We start from the raw sequence: 10,630 nt of genomic DNA, 5'->3' as shown, positions 1-10,630 counted from the left end.
ATGGACATAATTTAAATCTTTACATAAGAGAAAAAAGTGCTGTAAAAATAGCTCTGAATATAAATTGTGAAAATACTGTTGTATGTGTGAAAGGGCAATAATGATACTTCATTCTATCACCTACTGCTCCTCAGATATCTGAATATGTATTTCAGTAATGACTTGAACAATCCAAGTGATTATGGAGTTTTACTTTGAAAATTCGTGACCGGAAGTCTAGATTCCTATGTGTATAACTTTACTCTGGTCCTCAAGTTTGCTTCAGGGGCCCTTTCCTCACCTCATGAAGGCTGGGTTTACCACCTTATTAGGAGCAAGCAGACCTGAGTGCCCATGACTGCTCTTAAAGGGGAAGATTGATGCCATTATATTAGAACAGTCGTTCCCAACCACAGTCCACCTGGGACCCCTCATCACACATTGGATTGTAATGAAAGAGGACTTAATTTGTTTTTATTTTAACAACTTTAAGAGGCTTGAGGAGATAAAATACAGTTTGTTTTTTTTCAAAAACAAGGATGGATGAGGATGACGTTTTTAAATGTTTTATTCTGAAAGTAAAAGGTTCCACTCTGGTTGATTTCAGGTTGTAGGCTACTCTTTTGTTTATATTTGGATCAAGGACTGCACATGTAAATTATAATGACATCACCATACATGATACACAAACACACTAGAAACCTTTATTAGATAAAAAATTACAAGGACTAAGAACTTTCAGGGCATAATGGATATCAGATGGGTACATTTGTCTGTTTCTCTCCCTCTAATGTAAAAATCAGAAAGTGCATTACATCATCATCAGTAAATTCCCACTAGGTTTTTATTTTTAAGTCATGGGTCAGATCTGGAGCGTTTGTTGTAATCTGCTTGGATTATTGTTTGGATTGACAGGCAGGGTTTGTTAAACAGGGCAAAACAAAGATGACCAGGAAGTTTGATCAATCCCTGGAATGTATTTCAAAATCACTTTTCTACACTGAACGTCCATCCAGCTGCTTCAGTCCAACAAGATGCACTCCACACGTCACAAGCTCAAAAGAAAATTATTTGACTATCAGACTTCAAAAACATTAGGAAACCATACATAAGCAATATCCAAAGAGGTCAGGATAATGTTAAATGAGAAACAAAAATTTGCTTTAAAAATAATTATCCTAGAACAGACACATTTAAAGGATATGGATGACCATTTTCTATATATTTCTTAATGTCAACAAATCTCATATGCGGAGCCAAACCAACAATGAAACTTACAAGTATTGTGTGTGTATTCAAAGCCTGATATATCTTATTTCTCTGTGCTGTAGTCTTCAAAAATGATTAAAAACACATCAGTGAGCCACACAGTTGCACTGGGTAACATGTTCCTTCACCACGAAGACTACAGTCATGGTATTTTGTGTAGAAATGGCTCCAAAGATGAATAATTTAATCATTTACCGAGCTTTGCTAGCTTGTCATGCTACATATCACAACCTCTTGACTTTGTACTAAACTGTACATTTCTCAATGAACTTTAGTACAAAGTCAAGAGGCTGTGATATGTAGCATAACAAACTAGCACACAGGAATAAGACATATCAGGTTTTGGATACACACATAATACTCATCAGTAGGTTCATTGTTTGCTTGGCTCAAACATGAGATTTGTTGACCATAAGAAAAATATAGAAAATCACCAGTCTTATCCTTTAAGACATGCAACAATACTCTGGAATGAATAATATTTTGTCCAATATGAGTTTTCAGTGTTCAACAAACGGCAAAGTTCAAAAGCAGATCTCCTGCTTCACGGAGAATTTCAGAATGTATTAATATGCAAATAGGGATGCCTCACGTTGCAACCAACACCATCGCTGCTGGACTCTTAACATGATAACTAACACAAACACCACGTCAAGCTGTTTCTGTTTCATGTCAGTGCTCTGAAGCGATTTGGATTGCAAAGGGAATGGCCGGTATTGGAAACAGAGTACACTCGTCGTGCTGAGATGACCGGATAACACGCAAACACTTTGAAAGCACTTTGATAGTATTATTAGATTTTCTAGTACAATATTTTATGTACAACATCTTAAAAAAACATATTTCAAACAATAATAGCTATGGAATCTGGACATATCCTTCTCTTGAGTGACTAACCGCACTTACGGTACATCAGTCTGTATCGTAAAAGTGAAACATACCACACAAGTAAACACTAACGAAAAGACAAACCTGCTTTCGTTTCCAAAGTAGCCTGTGACTGTTTTCCAGGAAGCGCAGTGTTTCATTTTGGGGTCATGGCTGGATGGGTCGGCATGGAAGTCAGGGGTCACGGTAGATTCTTCCTCCCTGCAGAGGGAAGACAGAGGAAGCAGGCATCCCCGTGTGGCTATTCCTGGACCACATGCACACCCGCACACACGCATACATGCGCATATCTACGAGTGTAAATGCTAACCTTTCACCTTCATACACCGTGTACAGGGTGACTGACACACTGAGGGGACACACTGCTGTCACTGTGTAGTGTACATGTACAGTATGTGTGTGTGTGTGTGTGTGTGTGTGTGTGACAACTTGAACGGGTATCAGATTGACGGTGTTGCTTGCTCCTTGACGTTCACCATGGAATTCCCAGTAAGCTATGTCAGACAGGAAGGAGATGTACTGTGTGTGAATGAGTGTTTGAGCAGGTGAAATAATGTCAAACATATCCGCAGCTTGCACAGCTGTTTGTGACGCTGGAAGTCACAGGTGTGTGATATCACTACACGTGAAATCTCTATTTTTGTGTCATTGCGGAGTTAGCGGTAGCGCAGAGGCAACACAGCTGCAGCCATTTTCATCGGGCTTAATTAATGACCTTTCCATTACAAACTCAATAGAACAAAGAAATAAGTCAACAAGTTGCAACAAGTGTCAGCAGAACAGAGATATATCTTCTGTAGACGGCCAATAGTTTCTACAAATTACTTGTGTGAATATTTCCTTATGTTGCTATGTCTAAAGGAGAAGGCTAGCTTAGTTCTAACTTGTTAGTTTCATCAACTAATCCAAAACCATCAATAAATTTATGGAACTAAACAGTTTTGTCTGAGTAACTACAGCCTGATATAGCTTATCTTGCCATAGAACACCACTGCCATACAAAAACTATTATCCATGTTTGTTTGGTAGAGATTTGAGGAACCCTGTTTTGTGCTGTTGCAAGTAGATACTTCATATAAAGGGGATTACAAGCACAAAATATCGGTAACCACTGTCTTAGAGGGAAGAGAATGCTACTATGGTATGTATTGTGCAACTGAAAATCATTGGCATTCCTCTTTAACCTATAACCTAGTTCTCATTTTGATATTAACCCTTAACACATAGCCCTTCAAGTAAGGGTAAAAAATGTCCAGAATCATAAAGGATAGATCAAAATTTCAAGTCTGTCTTAAAACAATATTTAGGTGTGCATAGGAACACAGGTTTTTCAAGCTGTAAGCAATTAGAAAATCCCCTCTAAATGTACAATGTAAGTGAGGGGGGATGAAATCTACAGTCCTCGTTTTGAGCAAAAATGTATTTAAAGGTTTATTTGAAGATAAATTCAGCTGTTTGACTTAGTCATATAAAGTAGATATATTTCACAATTACAGTCTTTAAAGTAAAAATTTGCCTCCTTGCGTCTTGATGGACAGTGTTTTTACCGTTCAGCTGCAATGGAATAATCATAACAAAAATTTGGCACTAAAAGATTTGAACTTTGAAAGATATTGACTTGATTTGACTAATTTGGATGGCTAAAGCCTCATATCAGCTTTTAAATAAACCAGGCTGTGGATTTTGTCCCCCATCACTTAGATTACTAAATAACTAGAAGTCAAGGTGTGTGTCTCCGTGTGTGTGTGTGTCTGAAAGTGTTTGCATGAGTGTCTCTCTCTCTCCCTCTCTCTCTACCGCTCTTTGTACGTTTGAATATATCACCCAATGTGTGTGTCTGAATACACTTACTGACTTTGTGAGTACGTTAACATGGGACAAAGATAATAGTTTTAATGTGTTCCAGACTCATCTCATTTCAGAAACTATAATGAGTTTAGAACGACAAAGACAAACTGTTCGCCCCTGACCAGACACCCAATAGAAAAGTAATGAAAGGAGGTTTTAGGCAGTCACGTTCAGTTAAAAAAGGAGCAGCTTGCATTGGGTTAGTTCAATTCGGACTATCTCACTGTCTGGCTCAGATCCGTTGAAGGGCGCGAGAGGCGTGACAATTATTTTCATTCCACTCATTTGGTTCGGTGTTCACCCATGTCCTCTTTCTCTTCCTTTCCTTTTCTTCTCTTCTCTTCTATTTCCTTTTTTAAACCTCGCTGTGCCTGTGTGTCTGTGTGAGAGTGTTAATTAACTTCTAGTCCAATATCCTGATCTAATTAATGGAGTAAATTTCTTTCCTCCTCTCCTCTTGCCAACTTCCTCTGTCACCGCAGCCGGTTGCAGGATGAGGCAAACAGCCGCTGTACTCCCACCACCAGAGTTCAAACTCAGGTCACAGAGTCAACACACGACCTCCGCAGCTCATTTCTGCTGGTGTCTCGCCAGTCTGTCTGTATCAGGGCATATTAGATCTGTAGTGAATCTTCTAGCAAAGATAATCCCTGATAAATCCCACAGGATCAATAGCAGAGAAGCTTCGGCTTTGGCTGCGAGGTTTGTTTTTTTTTTACACTCCGCAAACCACTTTGGCAGGAAAACAGTTATCGTTTTTAAAGTCGACTTAGTTTATACTGGCAAGTATTGTGTAACATTTTTTTAAGCATATTTTTAGGCCAATAGTGTCATGGTATATAAAAACATGGGGAAATGTAGAAATATGATACAACAACCATCTCAACTATATTTTCAAGAAGCAAAAAAAGTCAGCAACACTTTATTTTGAAATTTTCGAACATTATGAAATCATTTGTGATCATTTATGGTATCTATCTTGTTCCAGTGAAGGTGAATTCAGTCACTGTAAACTACTTAAGGCAAAACATCAGCCAAATGATTGTAATGTGTAATAATTTATTAATGCCAGTGGAGGGCTGATGCTGTTACCGAAAGAATCCTAAATGTTTGGCTTTATTTGAAATTTTTGATCATCTGTTAACTGAGAAGGAACCACTTAATTTACTGATGATATTTCAGTCAGACCTTTATCAGGTAAAATTAATCAATCTTCCCACTTAACTGAATTTTGGTGAGATGCACCTGTCATTAAGACTTTATGGTATATGAGAACTTAATTGAAATTCTGATGTCACTGCATTCATTTGGAAAACGCTTTGGTCCAAAATGTTCCCATTTCTGGAACAATTTGGGGTTCAGTGTCGTTCTTGAGGTCATTTTGACATGAAAAGCCAGTAATCAAACCACCATTCTTGTGATTACCTTCTCTCTCTCCTGAACTACAATCATGTATTGAGAAATCTGCTAAAAAAAAAAAAAAGCAAAGATTTTTGACCAGCCTTTTTAAAAAAATGTCTACAACTCTAGTAAACCAGCTCCAGTTCTATAACCTTGACCACATTTTTACGTGTCTTCATAATCCTGAATCCTTCCATTAGATTAACTCATACAGGTTGTCTACCTTGGTTGCACTTCAGTCAATTTAGCTGCAGGCCACAAATATCCATTGTACTGTATTTATATTGTGTTACTTTGTCACTTGTCATGTCATTTTAGTTTATGTCTTTGAAGGCTGCAACTTCTAATACATTTAGACTGCAGTAATATGTACTGTAGATGAGTTTTGGACCAAAAATTTAATATCTTTTAAATGAACCATTTTCATTTAAACTACCTCAATTTTGTAGGGGATGTGAACCAGCATTGGGACAATACTGTACACACTCTCAACTGAAACCCAGACTAATGAAATTCTTTGATGGGTAACAGCTGCAAAATGCAAACACCAACGCAGGTTGAGACACAAACACTGAATAACCAGTGTCTGAGATCCAGTTGCCTTTACAGTGAAAGGTTAATAAATTCATGACAAATACATAATTTGATTATGAATGAGCTGAGCAAAGAAAAGAAAAAAATTCCTTCGCACAGTCTGGACTGTTGGAGAGGAACTTTATCATCATCATAGCAGCAAAGACGACACTCATGACTGATTTATTTGAAGTAAGACATCAATAATAATATATCCATCTATTAATAACGTTTCCCATGAATTTATGCCACAAAGTTTCGTAAGTTGGGTAAACTTAGATCAAACATTTTTTACTTCCTCTACATCCCTGGCAGGCCTCTGATCAGTCACATATGAACCATCCTGGAGAGGGTGTGTGATGTTGAGAGGTCCCCGAAACTCACTGATCCGACATCAATCAGTGATTTTAACATGTGTATCAACAAGTATGAACTTTTTAAAAGATAAGTGAACACTAAGCTCTGCCAGTAATATGACCAAAGGAAAAAATAGTTGTACTGGACCCTGAAGTAAACAATGGAACCAAGAATAGTAAAGTACAAGCAAAAAACTTAAATTTCTTGCAGTGTTTTTCCTCCCAGGTCTTTATTTAGATTTTACAGGCTCATATTCCATTTTTGGGCTTTCATATTGTATTTGAACTGGTGCTAACCAAATGTTAAGTGTGATCCGGAAAAACATGGCTGCCCCTTGGCATTGTTGTGGCTGAGTGTGAGTCACCACACGGTTTCTTTCTCAACGAAACCTTTGATGAAACGGAGAGCGAATAAGGGAGCACTGAGTCAAGGGAAGGCGTGAGGGAGGAAAAGGGGAGGAGGGGGAGGATGCTGAGAGGAGAGGAAAGGCAGAGGGAGGGGTGCAGAATCACGGCTGTATTGTTGTGTGTTTTCCCAGCATCAACAGCAGAGGAAGTGGAACGGCTAAATATACAAACAGCACAATGAGGCAGCGAGCGTGGAGCAGCTGTGGAACATGGCTGTCACCAGGATCAGGAGTGTGAAACACCGAGGGCCCTTTTTTATTCATGCAGGAAGAGCTGACTGTGTGTGCACGCTGCTTTTCAGATACACCCCCACATCCAGACAGTCAACACAGGCTCATATATTTACACCTCTGAGGTTCATAGTGTACAAGCACAGTGTGCAGGTGAGGAAGAACATACTAACAGCTTTACGTGATACAGCCCATAGCATAAGAGTCAAATACATTACTGTCTACTGTTTAGCTTTTAGCTTACCTGTCAAGCAGACATTGGTTTCAATTAATTTCAGTACACTATAAAAATCAACACGCTCAAAAATCCCAATAACTTACTTGTCACAAAATGAGACTCAAACCAACTAAACACTTTAAGTTTCGGTTTATTTGGGACATTAAAACAGTAGAAAAAAGAATAAGATAATATTACAAATAATCTTAAACAACAGCCAGCATTCACACTGTCACATACAGTATAGAGCACTTAACACGTCCCTAAAATATACACACATGATCTATTATCCTCCATCTGAGTGACCATATGTTTTATTTATTGTTAGGAAAAACTGCATTATGATTGTGTGGTGATGTAGGCAGTGTTACAAAAATATCTTCCTTGTCTAGAACTGAGATACAACATTCATGAAACATCTGCTAAAGATAGGGCTGTAACTAATGATTATTTTAATTATCTATTAATCTGCTGATTATTTTCACATTGATTGTCTGTTGATTCACTCAAGCGAAGTGTTTAAAGCATAGAGTTCAACACATAAATTGTGAAGGAACAGAGAGCTGATGAGTCCAGGTGACCTAAGCTGGCTGATCTGGTCTAATAGCCACCTAGCTTGCTGGGCTTTTGTGGCTGGGTAGCGCTAGCATATTAGTGGTTAGCTCGCCACACTTCCAGCACCACCTATTTCAAAAGTTTTCTGTGCAATGTTCTTGTAAGATGAGGTACAATACAAACAAACACAAAACAATTTTAAAATCAAAAGCCTATTAACCTTGAACTAATTTTAAAGCGAGTACAATAACAGAGATTCTCAGTTTGTCTTCCTGTTTGACACATTTTCATTCTGTTCATGATTCAGATACACTCAGAAAGCTTCAGAATGTCACTGTGATATTACATGTGAAAAACTAACGTAGAATATCATGTGTATGTGATAGTTTCAAAGATAAGTATATGTTTTGTTTTAGACATTTCATGTGAAAAAAATCACAAAGACACACATGGTTTGCAGGGACATACGGGACACGTTTTTATAGATACACTTGTTCTACTCGATGTGACGAAGAGAAAGGATGCTTTGCACCCTATGACAGCTGGAGACGTCTAGACCTCATGTATAGTACATGTGACATTACCTAGTACTGTATGTTATGTGTGTGTGTGTTTGTGTGTGTGTGCGTGTGTCCGGTTTCCCCCTATTCAGGTCATGTGGGAATTGGACCTCTTGGCCATGGGGAAAAACAGGAAGAAATGTAGCAGACGTTTTTTCCTCATTACCCTGGCAATAGCGGATGCAGTTGTTATGACTTTATATGGTCCTGCTGCATGACTCAATTAGTGATAAACACATGATAGCATGACTGGACAGCATCATCATCTTTTGTATTGACTTATATTTGCCATTTAAGGGATGCTTTTTTCCAGAGCACCTGACTGCAGCATGAGTACTTACAGTTTCCAGCACAGGAGGCTGAGAGTTTATGTCCACTTCACCATCAGCATCATCATCGCCATTATCGTCATCCAGGTTTTTTTTAAAAATCTGAATTCTACTTCACCCCCAGGGCCATAAAGCCACAATCCATGACACTGAGGTTACGTCCCCCTTTCTAAATTTTAAATTTGTGATTCTAACAACATTCTAAAAAACTGTAATAAAGAGTTATATGATCTTCTTATTGGTTTCTAGTTTCTTCAAAATTTTTGGTGCGTAGTGAAAGGTGTGTTCGATTACTTATGACCTCAGTATTTCTAAAAATCTGGCCATGGCCCTGTTCACTCTACCTCTTTCTCTCCATCCAAATCTCTCTCCTCCACTTCCTCTTCTGCACCCCTTGCTTCTTGCTCCCCCTCCTCTTCCTCCTCCTTATCTGCCATATTCTCTTAAAACCACTGAACAGAAACAAAGCAGGACAGGACGACAGCAATAATGGACATATATTGAATGACAACACTGATTTAGAAAAAGCGGAGTGATAGGAGAAAAGTACTGAAGTATCAATATTTATGACTAAAAGACTTCAGATAACTGAACAGTGACTTTTTCCCTTAACATCTGCACATAAGATATATTCTTTTGATGCTCATAGCAATTTCTTTCCTATCTTCCCTCTTTAATAGTCTAATTAACATGTTGACATTGTCAGCAGCATATTAAAACTATTATTATTCCTACTATCATTTTCCCATTTACCCAGATTACACATATTCCAACTCAGTTTCCTTTCTGAAGCCTTTTATCAGTGTCACAACCTAATGTTGTGTATGGAATCATATGAGGCTGAATCAAAAACAACCATGAGATGACGCCCTATGGTGATAACTTATCAAATGTGCTATCCTTTCCTCTCTCCCTGCTCCTTATGAAAGCCAAAACATGCTGTTTCTATAACAAAGCTGCACAGCCCGCCTGCTGACCAAATTGCTCACAGCAGGATGATCAGTGGATACCAGTGGTCACTTAATTTGCACACTGCTGATGTTTCCACTGTGCTGGGCTAATGAGCTATTGTGCTAAGCCTCACACAACAGTTGTGCCTGTTTGCATAATCATATTTACTTTGTCTGAACATAATCTGTCTTTCAGGCTACGACAAAAAAGAGGGTGAGCCATTAGCAGTGTCAACTCAAATAATCCTAAATTCAAAGTACATTCTGTACGCATAAACAGTTGACTTTCAATAATATCTTTTCTTAAGATTTTAATATTAAAGGTGTTTCGCTCATTCCTACATTGTGCAACATGTTTTGTCCAAAAGCCAACTACACAGTTAGAAGGAGAGTGAGACATATGACTGAAAAACACAACTGAAATGCTTTCAGTTTAGACATGGTGTTCAGTGAAAAACCGCCAAACAAGAAACAACAAATAAAGAACATTGTCAATAACAACAGCTCACTCTCGATTGTTTAGTGCTGGATAAATTAAAGATGAAATATGCCAAGCTCTATTTGCTTTACAGTAATGGTATTTGTAAATGAGAGGGCATTTGACTGCGAATGAAAAGGTCCCCAGTTCAACTCTTGGTGGCTCCTACATTGATACTGCAGGTTAACCTTTGGTTGTCTTTACAAAAAAGGCTCGTTTTGATCCCCACATTGAAGCATAGGTCTTTAGCTGAGCTGATTTCATTAAGACAGAATTTGTACATGCAGTTATAACTTGGTGTAATTATAATTGCTTACTGCAGATTAACAGGTATTCAAATCTCAATACCCTGTTCATTGCATTTGAGTTTAAATTATATTTATTTAAGTCAACCTGGATCTATACAAGAATGAGGCATAAGAGAGGTAGCTTATGCTGCAGGAGTTTAAATCACATGATGGATCTTGAGAGATTAAAAAAAACACCTGTTTTGACATAAAACAGCTCATTCTGTGACCACAATGTTAATGTATTATGCAATTTGAATGAGCAGTCAAACAGTTTAAACAGTTTGTCAGATTATATGATC

Source organism: Thunnus maccoyii, chromosome 2, assembly GCF_910596095.1.
Source record: "Thunnus maccoyii chromosome 2, fThuMac1.1, whole genome shotgun sequence".
Lineage (NCBI taxonomy): Eukaryota > Metazoa > Chordata > Actinopteri > Scombriformes > Scombridae > Thunnus > Thunnus maccoyii.
The sequence above is the reverse complement of the archived record's forward strand: the minus strand, read 5'-3'. Positions refer to the sequence as shown.